Source organism: Salvelinus namaycush, chromosome 16, assembly GCF_016432855.1.
Source record: "Salvelinus namaycush isolate Seneca chromosome 16, SaNama_1.0, whole genome shotgun sequence".
In the NCBI taxonomy this organism is placed as follows: domain Eukaryota; kingdom Metazoa; phylum Chordata; class Actinopteri; order Salmoniformes; family Salmonidae; genus Salvelinus; species Salvelinus namaycush.
Window position 1 is genome coordinate 3,498,774 of NC_052322.1, and position 15,302 is coordinate 3,514,075.

Genomic DNA, 15,302 nt, shown 5'->3' on the forward strand with positions numbered 1-15,302 from the left:
TGGTTGTAGCATTTCTTTCACATGACCCATCAATTTAGACAAGTGTGTCTGGGTAAGTGTCATCTAATATTTTTCATCTAAAATATTTTTATCTGGAGACTTTCTGTTTACCTGGAATGTTTCCTTATTTTAGGCTACTACCATTTTTAGTCTTAATCTTTACTACACTACTCACTGTTTAGCACATGACATCACATGAATCCTTAAAGAGATGGGTGGGGCTGGTTTAAGAGGGTGTGAACAATGGTGAATGGGTGTCGACAAAGGAGAGCACTCCAGTAGGTACCAACACTTTCAAAGGCCCTTTTCTCAAAAGCGAGTTTACAAGTTTATCAACTTTCAAAGCAGTATTACTTTCCCATTGTTCCTCAAAAATGCAGTATGTGATATACCATTTTGTAGCTCTGAGTCTCTACTTTTACCCAAATTAAAAAATATATATTTCAAATGTTTCTACAAAAAAACAATTTGAGCCGGTCAGTCACAAATGCACTTTATGCAGTTCACTCCTGATCAGTGTACCTCAGATAAGTTTCACATAACTTTTTAATTACTTTTCATTTCTTTGGGTTTAGTGCACACTGTCACAACAGTCTCAAGCATTCATTTGGAGTCAACTGCACAAACAATTTTAAGTCACAATAGGCCAACCAATCTGAGGTCAACGGAATGTACATAGTTGAATAAATAACAGTAATGGGAAAAAAATAAGAAAATCCTACGAGACAGAGCAGTACTGACCCAGCTCAAAGACCTGCAGAGGCAAGGTGAGAAAGCCTGATCGGTGGGAGTAGGGGTTGTTCTGGCCGGGGGCCGTACACACGTTGTCTGAGGGGGGCAGCAGTAGCAGGAAGGACACCTTGTCCCCAAACTCCAACACCTCCTGGGCATAGATACGGAATTCTTGTGCCTGGAAGAGGGGGACAGCATACTGAGTCACAACTATGCCATGTATTGTATTGTATTTTATGTATTGCCATGTAGTAGATGGATATACAGCATGGCTGGAAGAAATGGATGGCTGGAAGGATGGTTAAAATGTATTACAACTACAGTACAACTACAGTTTTTTACTGTGGTCATCTTTGGGTGTTTCTGACATTTTATAATTTTTTGAAAGCTCAGGATCTACAATGCTTATCCAGTGATAATAAGCAATACTTGATGGATGGATGGATGCTGACCTGGCTGACGGGGATGTTCATGTGGGTCATGAGGTCCTTGGCAGCACTGCGTAGGTCCTGTAGGAGGCGGTGTGGAGCGCTCTGGACATCCGTGTCCATCTCCAGAGACTCCTCCAAAGAACTGAGGGCCTGCAGCCACTACCACTCCTACCTGGCACGCACGCACGCACACACGCACACACACACACACAGTATTACAGACAACAGCTAGTATTTCAATAACATTCAATAACAATACCGTAACATGAAACCAATAAATTCACTAATAAACCCAGATATCCAGGTACTTCACCTAGACACATTACAGTTGTTTCGTATCTTGGTGTGACAAAGGACGTTGGGCAGCTTTCGAGGCACCAGGGTTCTGATCTGGTCCATGGCGCTACACAGCTTCAGGTAGCCCAGGTACAGGCCTGGGGAGAGGAGCTTCCTGCTCCGTCTGTGGTATGCCAGCTTCTCCTGAAATAATGACGGGAACCAGATGGGGAAGACATGAGACTGGGATTGCCTTTGATATTGTATATTTTAATGTCATTTATTTAGATATTGTTGTTGATTTGAGGGCTTTGAGGATTAGGTTGCTCCAGTCTATGGTATTTGGGGGTTTTAAGTTCATATTAAATAATAACCATATAATGCATTTTTTGGGTTCAATTATATAATTTGTTCATATTTGGAATCATAAACTATATTTATACTGTATCCAATACATCAATGGAGTTGATCGTGACCGCCAGAACTGAAGCTCCAGCCATTGTTTTTGCAATAAAAACCCCAAACCAACATGCAGCGCAAACAAAACAACATCAGATTGGCTGGTATTAGGTTCACCAGAAACAAAAATGTACTCTAAGTCATATTCAGAGAGCATTAGTAGTGACAAGCTGAATGTTCATTGGATTTTTTTATTTGTAGATTTTTTTGTGTTTGACATTTTACTGCATCGTTAGGAGCTAGTAAAATGAGCATTTCGCTGCAACATCTGCTAAGCTGTGTCCGCGAACACAGAACTTCTATTTGATTAGCCTTTCTGGATATGTACAGTATGGCCTATTGCAATGAGCATTGGCCAGCGCACTAACAAAAGGTAATCTCTATCTCTTGTTAAACAATCAAACCATGGTAAAATCACCCGCACAGCTGATCTCAATTGCCTCCATCATTGACAATTGCCTCCATTCATCATTGACAATAATTCCGTCCCCTATTGAGTCCGGTTTTGCGGCCGGAGTCCGCACCTTTGGGTGGGGTACTGTCACGCCCTGACCATAGAGAGCTGTTTATTCTCTATGTTGGTTAGGTCGGGGTGTGATTAAGGGTGGGTTTTCTAGGTGAATCATATTTCTATGTTGGCCTGAAATGGTTCCCAATCAGAGGCAGCTGTTTATCGTTGTCTCTGATTGGGGATCATATTTAGGTAACCATTTCCCCATTGTGCTTTGTGGGATCTTGACTATGTATAGTTGCCTGTGTTCACTATTATTAGCTACACGTTTCGTTTGTTCGCTTTATTGTTTTTGTTATTTGAGTTTTTTCTCTTCCTTAAAAGAGATGGAATCATACCACGCTGCATCTTGGTCCACTCTTTTCGACGATCGTGACACTAATAAAGCTATTTCAAATAGCACATATTATATTATTTTGCCATTTTAGGTGAAACATTTAAATGAAATATAGGCTTACTACTTATATATTCTTAATATACTTGAAGTATTTTTACATTCACCAGGCTTATGGTTTCCGATACACCTGTCGATATTTCCTTGAGGGCGTGTAACGGCAGATTTCCTCCTCTTCGTCTGAAGAGGAGGTGTAGCAGTCAGATACTATACTTTAATCACCTCGCTAGATCATAAAGGAACAATTGTTCAGACAGAGGTTGAGTTTACGAATTCCCGGTTTATTAACCCAACTCAACACAGACTACTGTTTGGCCGTAGCCCACGCCAAATAAATGAAGGATACCCTATAAAACAACCGTGACCATCTCTTATTAAGACCAGACGTAAGAGAGAGAACAATGGCTAAATATGGTCTTAAATTTGCGATGCTCCACCCCCCTCCGCTCCACGAACCACCAGGATGCCCGGCACAAGAACATTCCAGGCATTCCCGTGGTTGGCAGATAGCAGGTTGACTGGCATGTCGAACCCCGCCAACACTGGGTAGTGGTAAGTACAACACAACCAACCAACAGCATAACACATAACACACAGCTGTCTGTGCGGGTCGCAATACATAGAGGTGTAAAGGGAGACCAGAAAAGTGGTTATGTACCGTTTCAAGCTTTTGACAAATTTGCTGTTGGCCTGGAAGAGGTGGCGCAGGCTTTTGGATACAGTGTTTCCTCACATGTGGAGGCGCTTCAAGACAATGATTCATAGAATTATCAAGCCAAAGACACAGTAAGAATGTACAGTAAGAATCTATTTTCCTCGGTGCATCACTGTTAGGAATGGAACCCTGTGTCCCACAATTTAGGTGTATGTGGTGTGGTGGAATGTGTTATTCTATTCAGGTTTAGTTGACACAGTCACTCACACTCTGCTGCAGATTATAGGGCCAGAGGGAACCAGTCATTCTCAGTGCATTCCCGAAGGAGGGCTGGATCTGTGAGTGTGTGTGTTTTTTTTGGTTTAATTATCCTTGTGGGGCCCAGAAGTGAGACATTTCAGGAAAAAAAGGCTATTTTAGGCTTAGGGGTTAGGGTTAAATTAGAGTTAGGGTTAGGTTTAAGGGTTAGGAGTTAGGTTTAGGGTTATTGGGTTTGGGGTTAAGGTTAACATTAGGATTAAGTTTAGGATTAGGGTTAGGCTCAGGCCATTTAAGCCAATAAATGCCCTATTCAGGAGAAATTAACTAATTTTCTTTTCATGAGACAAGTTGAGGTGAAATAACAAGAAAACGAGCTGCAGCTCACCTCACCCCTCCACTAAACCCCCCCCCCCGCCTTTTCTTACCGCCCTGACACTGAGTAAGACAGACAGGTATAGCCGTCCGCTGGGGTGCCCGTGTTAGTTAAGGCCCCTTTCACAGTTTAATTAATAGTGTTTGGAGAAGGGGTGCCGGCAGGGTGGGGGGTGGGAGGGTGGTAGCAGACAGCGGTCCTGGAGGCCTGTAGAGGGACCGGCAGCAGCCAGTCAGTGTTAATTTATACCCCTTAAACTAGCGTCAAGCCTCCGTCTCTACAAGAACAACAAACATGACCCGGTACAGACGATCTCGGCTACCGTGCATGAACTTGTGCTGCATACTCTGGAAAAGCCTGGCCAGGGGACTGAATGCTGACTATTATATAGATAATTACTGATGACTATATGTCATGTTGCATTATATCATTATGCTATATGTGTATATAGTATACACTGCTACCCCCTGATTACTATACATGACGTTACATTATGTCATTACGCTATGTATAAAGTATAATTATACACAGTATAATATATATATGCACATAATGTACAACTACTACAATTACTATGGCATATGACATATACAGTATCATTGCACTATATAAACTATATAGTATAATTATACATAGTACACTATATATACAGTATATGCATATATTATCTCCGACCATTACACTATTGGGCTGAGCTGACAGACTGACTGTTTGGTTGTGAAAGTGGATTGTCACGCCCTGACCTTAGAAAGCATTTTTATTTCTCTATTTGGTTAGGTCAGGGTGTGATTTGGGTGGGCATTCTAGTTTGTCTGTTTCTTTGTTGGCCGGGTATGGTTCCCAATCAGAGGCAGCTGTCTATTTTTGTCTCTGATTGGGAATCATACTTAGGCAGCCGTTTTCCTACCTGTGTTCGTTGGTAATTATTTATTTTCTGTGAGTGTTTGTGTGCGCCACGTTTGCGTCACGTTCGGTTTTTGTTTACCTGTTTTTTGTGAAGATTTCACTACGATTAAAAAATGTGGAATTACATGCACGCTGCGCCTTGGCTCATTTATGACAGGGACTTTGAAGATAGTGAACGTGACAGAATTACCCACCACAAAAAGACCAAGCAGCGTGCGCCAACTTGGAAAACGAGCTGGACCGGGGAGGAGATTATGGCAGGGGACAAGACCCTGTCATGGAAGCAGGCGGAGGCAGCGAAGTTAGGTCAACAACGGAAGCCCGAGAGGCAGCTCCAAAAAAATGTTTTGGGGGGGGCACACGGGTAGATGGCGGAGTCAGGGTTTAGACCTGAGCCAACTCCTCATGTTTACCGTGGGGAGCATGTGACCGGTCAGGCACCGTGTTGTGCGGTGATGCGCACTGTGTCTCCAGTGCCATTGACAGGCCGGTGCGCAAAGAGTTGAAACCCAAACAAAAGAGCGAGGAGTACCTCGAATAAATAACACAAGCGCACGATGATTATCACACGGGACGAGACCAGTAGTCATCTGTGCAATCCACAAGGGCACGAAAGCCTAAAACACACAGCACAGGTACTCACATGACCAACGGACATAGTAACAATAATCGACACCACCATGGTGAACAAAGGGCACATATATACAAATACAATCAGTAGGAATAGGGGCCAGGTGTGCTCAATAAAAGTTCCAGGGGGATCCGTGACGTTTTCAATCAAAAATAATTGTTCTGAAAGCAAAAACGAGGCTTCATAGTAAAAAAAATGTTTTGCAATCAAATATTTTGTAATAGAGCGCAAAGCTTTATGCATTTTATTCCCCCAAAATATTTATAGAACAAAAAATGTATTTGAAAACAAAACTCCTATTTAATTCCGCTATCAACCACCCTCCATTTTGGCCATTTTTTGAGTATCAGTTTGGCTACAAGCAATACTGTTCAGCCTTTCTTTCCGATACAAAGGAAGTCATAGTGGACACCTACGAAGAAGGACTGTGTGATGATGGCATCTCAGGTAAGCAGCACTGGGCGTTCTTCCATCCAACTTTTACATAGCTAGTAGTTAGCTCCTAAGAATCAGTGTCGGTTCATAACATTGTACTATATTACATAGATACATACATACCGTAGAATGATTAATCATGTAATTATTATCCTCAAGCTAACCAAAAGCATTTAGCTACGCACGCCTGTTCTCACCATTTTCAGTTGAATTCATCTAACTTTCTTTCATGGCAACTCATAAGCAGGCCATGTCCTATTTGTTTTATAGTCGATATATCATCATATTTCATGACAGTGTAACAGTTAGCTTTTTTTACAGAAGGATGAAAGAACACAATATGTCTGTCAGGGAATGCTATTCTGATATGTCAGATGTCAGATTAGACCAGAAAGTCAGCGCCATTAAGGCGAAGATGCCCCATGCGGGCTTTAGAATGGTCAAAGGAAGTCTCAGAGCAATGGGCCATCGTGTACAATGGCAGAGAGTCTTTGCAGCGTGTAGATGGTGCAGGTATCATTGCCAGAATGATCCAGTTTCGTTGCATTGCTCTGCAAAAACGTTCCTGCACCCCTGTCTCTCGTCCACATTGATACAAATCATAAATTGATAAGGTACTAAGATGTATAATGTCTCCCTCAAATCTAAGAAGTTATTTAAACTTTTTTATTCTTACTTATTCGTAGACACATTTTCAATGATGTATGAAATTGGAGTTGTTCTTTATCAACTGGTAATACATAAATAATGAAGCAGGTTAATAGGTTAAACATTTCACTTTTAATTCCAATGCTTTTTTTCAAGATACAACAGGTAAGTATATTATTTTGTATACATATTGCACATTTCCCATCACCTAATGAACAACCACAATACCAGTCTGGTGTTAAGCTTTCTGTGCTGTATTGACGTATCCTGAAAATGACATCTGCTGCTTTAGATTGAATGGTCATATCTCAGTTATTGTTTTCATTTCTACAAAAAAGTATCTATTTCTTTACTTTCAGAGTGCGAGCTGATCAAGGGGTCAAAAATGTAGATATTGCCAGATGAATGTTCACTGTCCGAGGAGCAGGTCGTGGAAGCTTTATTGCTGGCAAAAGTGTCCACATTAAACTGTTCTGTGTTATTTTTCTCTCTTTCTCTCTGCCTGTCTTGTTGTACATGGAACCTGTTTCACATGCACAGTCTGGAGGAAGAAGGATACCTTGACTTGTCAAATTCTATCCACCTCTTCTGTGTGGGATATGTGTTGTGGTTCTTCATTTCTGTATTACCAAATGAGGAGAGACAAACTTCACACACCAGTCAGTTATACTTAAACTACATCTTTAGTAATAAGAGCTTTGCATTAGCACTTGACTTTCAACGATTCACCATTTCTAATGAACCGTTGAGTGTCAACATGATGGCTACTGAGATCATTTATAGCAAAGATCCACCCCCCTTTGGCATGACAAACCACAGATTTTTAGGAACTGTTCACAAAGAAAGACTTTTACTTGAGAGAGGAGTATCCCATAGCCAGATAGAATTCGCTATACATTATCGTTCAGTTTGGTCCCTCAAATGAGGTTCTAATCTCGTTCCTGGTACTTCATAGTACAAAAACACCAACTCATCCAATGGCATATATCAATTGTCAACTCTAGATACTCCCATCTCAAGTAAACCCCCTCTTGACCCCACTCCTGGACCAGCTCACTGAGGGGAGTGAGCCTCTAGGTCATACACTATCCCAGGATAAGTGTAAGATCAGAGAGGACATACAATGTTTCCAGACACTGCCATACACCTCCCCCCAATGGGAAAAGTAGGGAGTGACTGGCGCACAGACATTGTGTAGACAAGTAATTGGTTCCCCATTAATCACGCCATCCCTTCACATGGTTTAAGAATAGGTAAAGACACATTCACATATGAAGACAATGTTCCATTCTGTCCTCTTCCCTTTCTGATATTCTGCATAGCACCAAGGACATGTGAAAGACAAGCCTGAACTCTCCCCTCTCTGGGCCCCAAGTGACTGAGCCCTAGCTGAGGGAAAAGTGCAACTGCCAACACTAGAGTCCAAAGGGATACATTCTAATGACAAGTATCTCACATAAGCATATTATGCAAATAAAACATCTTAATTATTTATGTTACCCAACAAATTCTGATTCATCTGCCACAGTGTTCAGATCTGTGGGCAGATCTGCAGCATTTCACAGAGATTTGGAATAATCACCCTTTAAGTACGGAGGCGAACCTGACGCCTCACCAGCTGTGGCATATCGAAATGCTCCAAACACCTGTGCACATTTTTGTTTTTGCCTTAGCACTACACAGCTGATTCAAATGATGTGGTATGTATGTCTAATAATAACATTATCTTCTATTGTTTGTCCTCGTGTCTGTTTTTCAGCAAAAAGTACTCTTTGGCCACTTAGTGTGGACAACAGGTGAGACCACACACACACAATAAATGTCTCTCTCCTTCACTTCATCCCTCTCTCAATTCTACCTAAATCCTCTAGGTTATATCAGCTGTGTCGGTGAACCCCTGATCTGGCTGACACAGAGGGCACAGCATGATCATAGGTGAGAGGTCAGCTCAACAGGAAGTATTATTAAAGAGATGCTTTACATTAAAAAACAGATAGAGATGTAGTAGTGCTAGAGATAATGATCCAAGGTCAGTTTTACATTTCACCTCCTGATGATTATGATGACTGACCATGTTAGATTGAAAAAAACAAAGCTTAATCATGCTCTCTCTCTATCCATCTGTCTCTCGTCTGCAGTTATGTTTTGATGTGAGAGAGGAAGCCAGTCCCATCATCACCACCTCACCCGCTCTTAAGATAACCTTCCGGCCAACTGGGCTGGTTAGGAGACACCGCTAGAGACACTGCAAATGTGATGAACTGAGAGAATATTAGGGTAGCACTGTAATTCATTAATCGTATTCTGTCTGCACCTCTCTCCCCACCTTGTCTTTCTTACTCGTTTTATAATGCACACTATATGTGCATTTAAGTACAGATTTAACTTGTATTTATAATATAACATTACAATTATCATAATTATAATGCATGTATTATGTATTTATAACACCTGGATAATGACCCTCTTTCAATAAAGCGTTTCAAATTCTCCACTGGTTAAGTATCTCGTTGAAATACTATCCTATATCCTCAGATTAATGCAGATGAAGGGAGTTAGATATGCATAGTTTTTTTTTTTTCTGGATATGTGAATTACAAATCAGCCTTTAATTAAATCATGTTTCTAGTCTATTGCATAGTTACAATGTGTAATCATTGATGTCCCAGGAGCAGGATTGGTAAACACTGTTGAAGTGTATAATTGTAATACATACATGCAGACACAGCATCATTCAAAGAATGGAGTTTGATACACCTGGTATTGGATATGACTGAAAACGAATGTCTCAGAGATTTACACCTGAACAACACCTTTATTTGCCAAGGAAAAGTAGATGATCAGTGAATATATTCAATGTACAGGCTACAATGTAGGGATCTCATGCGTAGTAATAACTACAGTACATGTATGTAGGACTTGCGTCCTTGGCACAATAAAGTTATTATATTCTACTCAATCCATAGGCTTCATTAATGCCATTCCGACTTGAAGTTTGTTGATACAACAACTATGATAGCTGAGGTTCATAGATTGGTATGAATATTAGTTCAGAACCTAATGTTTTAGGGTCCAAACACAGATCGGCTACATACTGTAGCTAGCTACAAATCCATAGGCATACAGTTATTTTTTATCCTCCACTACACAATAAGCAAGTAAATAGTTAGCTAGCTATGTTACTTCAGCTGCATTGCACGGCAAGGCAAGCTTACACAATTGTACATTCAATTTGCAGCAAATTCTTTAGCTAGCTAAATTCTTTACATCCACTGTTTCCCAAGACGACAGCCTGGTTTGCTGGTTTTCTCTGTAGTCCCTAAAATATTAAACAACACGAATTACAATGTCATACTGTACTCATGTTCTAACACTAGCTAGCTAGCTGGCTAATGTTAGCTGGTCAGTTAACTTGCTAAATCGCAATTTTCATAAATTAACTTTGACAAAAAATATGCACAATCGTTTGTCTCTAGATTAACTAACATATTCCTCTCAATTGTACACTTTTACCTTGACTCGTTATGACGTTATAAGTACTTACATTTGCTTGCCCCGTAATGCTTTGTCAGCCAAGTTTGTTGAAGTAAGCCACCAGGGACGGGTGGCTCGCGTCAAATTCGTTATTGGAACCACTCGATATGATTGGTCATATAAAAACTTTGGGACCCAAATGCATAATGAGTGCTCTAACTCCCCGTTGTGGTGGTCTGGAGCAATGAAGCTGTGACGCTGGGTACCTCTAAGCCGCAGTGTAAGCTCGCAACTTTTAAAGGAGGGACCACTGTATGTTATCCAGAGCGTTGGTGACTGCGACTGTGCTGTCAGATTCTCTGCTCGAAAATTCAAAACGTGTCACTCTCGGAGCGTTCAGAGCGCATACCGGACGCTCTGGCAGATGAGTAGGGTTGAACAGAACGTTCTGACTTCACAGCGGCCATCAAGCAACCAAGCTAACTGGCTAACATTGGCAAGCTTGTTAGATACTTCCTGACACATAATGAGAGAACACCTCACTCTGACCATTTTTCTTGCCCTAGCAGAGTTAGGTTGTTTTCATGTCATCCAGAGCGTGATTGTAACTGTGGTGCTGGCAACCATTTAATTACGCTTTTTTGACAACATTTACTGACACGGCCAAATTCAACGGGTGTTGAGCGTTCGTAAATTTGTCAGTTGTTCTGCACTCTGACACACTCAGACGAGACTGGTCTGAAATCGGTGAAGATAGCCAGAGTGAATTTACCAGCTACGTCAATCAACAGTTGTCTCGGTGACCTCATGAACATTCTATTGAAATGGTTACTTGCATAGTGGAGTCTTTTGTTAAGACATGTAGCTAGCTAGCTTGCTAAACAATTAACCATAATTCCAACTCATGACGTTACTACCCTGCATGAATCTGTAGGTAGCTAACCAACCAGGTTCAATGTTAGCTAGCTAACAATAGGCTATAACTAGCAAAGCAAATGGGTCTGAGATACGAAAAATATTACTACACAGATCATACACATAATGTTAGTTAGCGAGCCAGCCAGCTAACATTAGCTAGCTAGCTAACAGTTCGATTTAAGATTAAATGAAACTGACTTTTTGACAAAATTTGAAACACGTAATATCTGAAAATGTAGCTAGCTAGACTATGTTACCCATATACATGGATGGACACTTCTGCCTCTCTGTCACGAATGCCATGGTTGCCCTTAGTTTGAAGATGTATTCTGCAGACAGGTGTTTTCTCCATCTCTTTAGCTATCATACTCAAATTCCACTGATTTCAAAACCCGGTCCTCCAGAAAGTGGAGAGCAACAAACACTTATGCAGTTCTACTACGTGATATCTTTAAAAAAGAAAGCTGCGTCAGAAAGGATTACCTACACATACCGACCAGCTCAAATAAAAAAGTCTCCAGTAAAGTAGTGGCGCACGACATACGCCCAGATTCCTGAAACGAGTCACATATTACATCAAATCCAGACAGGAACTATTATCTTAGCAGGTGACCTTAATCATACATTCAATTAGATTGACAGACGTAGCAATAAAAAAGGCAAATTCAAGGAAATCCAAAGCGTAATCTAAAACATGACAACTGGAGATTACTATTCCCAACTCAAAAATACTAGTCCTTTTTTTTCTCAAAGTAAAACAAGCTGTTCAAGAATTTACTACATTTTTATTTCCAAAAATGCTCTGAACAATTTACTTAAAATGCTCTGAACAATCATGCTTAATTATACCTACAGAAATTACACTTAGCGACAGAATATAGAAAATTAACAGAGCATCTTGAAGACCGGAAATGTATTAATTAAATACGTAAATTAAAAAAGGAAAAACCTTTTGCCAATACAAATGTAGACATAGAGGACAGTGAAAAGCCACCCCCCGATATAATTTGGGATTGTCACGCCCTGACCTTAGAGAGCCTTTTTATGTCTCTATTTGGTTTGGTCAGGGTGTGATTTGGGTGGGCATTCTATGTTCTTTATTTCTAGGTTTTGTGTTTCTACGTTTTGGCCGGGTATGGTTCTCAATCAGGGACAGCTGTCTATCGTTGTCTCTGATTGGGGATCATACATAAGTTGTCATTTTCATTTTGGGTTTTGTGGGATCTTGTTTTCTGTTTAGTGTGTTTTGCCTGACAGAACTCGTTTTCGCTTTTGTTATTTTGTTTTGAGTGTTTTTTTGAATATTAAAATCATGAACACTTTTCACGCTGCGCCTTGGTCCACTCTTCATTCAACAAACAAGAGCCGTAACACACACACTACACATCCCTCCCCCCCTCCCTCAGTCACACTGTATGCACAGGGGTAAACAGGTTAGTATAGACTCTCCCTCTAGATAGAGAGTGCATGCCAGCAGTGTCCCGCAGAGGCGTAGAAGAAGGAGGGAGGACGATGTGCTGGTGATAAGACGGCAGCAACACGGGCGTCTTGGTTATCCCCCGTGGGCCCCTGGAGGCTGGGTGAAACACCGTGAGCTCTATTCCCGGAAAGGTTCCTGTCCTGACTGGACAACTAGCCTCTTTAATGGCCCCGGCGGAGAGAGTGGTCCTCGTATAAGGGCCTCACTGTTGGGCATTTACGGCCCCAGCTCTTACTGACATGCAAATATTTCCAGTGGTGGCCCAAATAGAAAACACAAACAGCAACCATTGAAATTAGCTCGGAGGGAGGGGAGAGAGGGGAAGGGGGTGGGTGGGTGTGTAGGGGGAGAGAAAGGGAAAGCCCTGCAGTTTCTCTCTCTCTCTCACGCTTTCTCTCTCTTGCTCTCTCTGTCATGTATACAGAGAGATATACAAACACTCACTCACAAACATTCTGTACAGTGTACATGCACTATACAGACTTGCACAGACAAATGCATATACTCTTTGGTATAAGTCTGTATGTGTTTAATATTTTTTACTTTTACTTTTTGCTTAAAATGAACACGCGCCCGCGCAAACCAACGTGCAGATAAACAATTACATATGTTACATATACAATAACGTATACATATTGAATGTGTTCTAAAAGCCAGAGTACAAACTGTCTTCAGTCATACACTGGAGTTACATCTCCCTCTCTTTCCTACCATGGACATTCAGGTCAGGTATTGAGAGACCTAAGAAAGTCAACACCAGTTGACGCACTGAGGTTTTTAGGCACACGCTCTAAAACTCATCCCACACCATGCCGTCAGGAATCCCACTCGGAATGTGGAAGCGACTGAGGGCCGGGTACATCTAAATAGTCTAAATGGGCTTCCTCTCCTTGTGTCCTTAGTGAGAGAGAGAGAGAGAGAGAGAGAGAGAGAGAGAGAGATTGAGGGAAGGAGAGAGATAGGGGGAGGAAGAGACAGAGCTCGAAAGAGAGAGTGCGAAAGTAAAAGGGAGATAAAGGAGATAAAGGAAGAGAAACAGATATCGAAAGATCGAGAGAGAAGAAGAGAAATAGAGAGCTGTTCTGGCCACTCATCTCTTCAGCTGTTGACTTGGATGACTTCACACCACTGATCTCATTGGGCCAAACACACGGCTATGGTTACACACACTGACGTCCGGCCTGGATGGGGGGTCCAGCTGCCAACCACCACCCACCCAACACCATGGAAGACGGAAAGTTGAAACAACGTTGGCGTTGGAAATTCTGCTCAGAGGACACATTAGATGGTTCAATGAGAACGACACACACATTAATGGACACACACATGCACGCACGGATGCACGCACGAACACACACATATACACACACACACACACACACAAAGGAGGGGATAGAGAGGTGACCTTACTGGAGGGGGAAGCGCAGGACGGGGTGGAGGTCTGGGCAGAACCCCATCCCTTCATGTTGTAGGCAGACACCTGGACATAGTAATATGTCCCCTGTCACAGAACAACACAAAGAGATGGCATTAGCACAATGTACTATGAAATACAATGTAATTAAATAAATTAAACAAAATAAAGAAATAAAATGTTAACATTTTAATGGGTCTTTTTAATTATTACTTGATTGTCTCTAATAGTGATGCATTTGACAAATGATATATTCTCTTTCATAGCATATACAGTACGTTGGGGGGCAATGTTTGTCCCTGCATGTCTTATACTGTGTTTGTGTGTGTGTGTGCTTTGATGTAACAAAGCCCAGCGGAAAAGCATTGTAGAGATTGTATTTCATATGCGTATGTGCTGCTTACTATCGAGTGCCTCCGAGAGCTGACCATAACTCAACATCAGGTTTCCTTGACCCCTCGATGAACTATAGCTATTACAGCATGACCCCACAGCCACTTCCATCTCCATGTCTCTATACATCCCTATGTGTCTGTGTCACAGTGTTGTTTGTGTGTGTGTGTATGTGCAAGCATCCCTATGTATCATGCATCCCAGTGTGTGTGGGAGGCTCCCATCCCATGTCTACAACAGCCTACCACCACCAGCACCACAAGTAACACAACACATGGCCTTGCTGTGGAACCAGCCTGCCCTCCCCTTTTCAGCCAGATCAATCAGGCAGCCGCCAGCCACTTCCTGACCCCACGCTGACTGCTGTCATGTGACGGTGGCTCCCGTCATACTGCACCGTGCCAAGGGGCGGCATGGTGACAGGAGACACTCTTTTCACACCACTTCGATACAGCTACGACAGGAAGTGGTTTTCTTGGCAGCTGAGTAGAGCATTTTCAAAATCAAATCAAATCCAATCAAATTTTATTGGTCACATACACGTGTTTAGCGTAATGCGGGTGTAGTGAAATGCTTTTGCTTCTAGTTCCGTCAGTGCAGCAATATCTAACAAGTAATATCTAACAATTTCACAACAAATACCTAATACACACAAATCTATGTAAAATAATTGGATTAAAAATATGTAAATATACGGATGAGCAATGTCAGAGCGGCATAAACTAAGATACAGTAGATAGTATAGAATACAGTATAAACATATGAGATGAGTAATGCAAGAAATGTAAACATTATTAAAGTGACATTATTAAAATGACTAGTGATCCATTTATTAAGTGGCCAGTGATTTGAGTCTGTATGTTGGCAGCAGCCTCTCTATGTTAGTGATGGCTGTTTAACAATCTGATGGC

General features: G+C 41.6%; 1 pseudogene; it reads right to left on the minus strand.

The window, feature by feature from the left end:
• Positions 1 to 718: 718 nt before the first annotated feature.
• The window catches only part of LOC120060856, a 34,263-nt pseudogene continuing 19,679 nt past the window's right edge, over positions 719 to 15,302 (minus strand).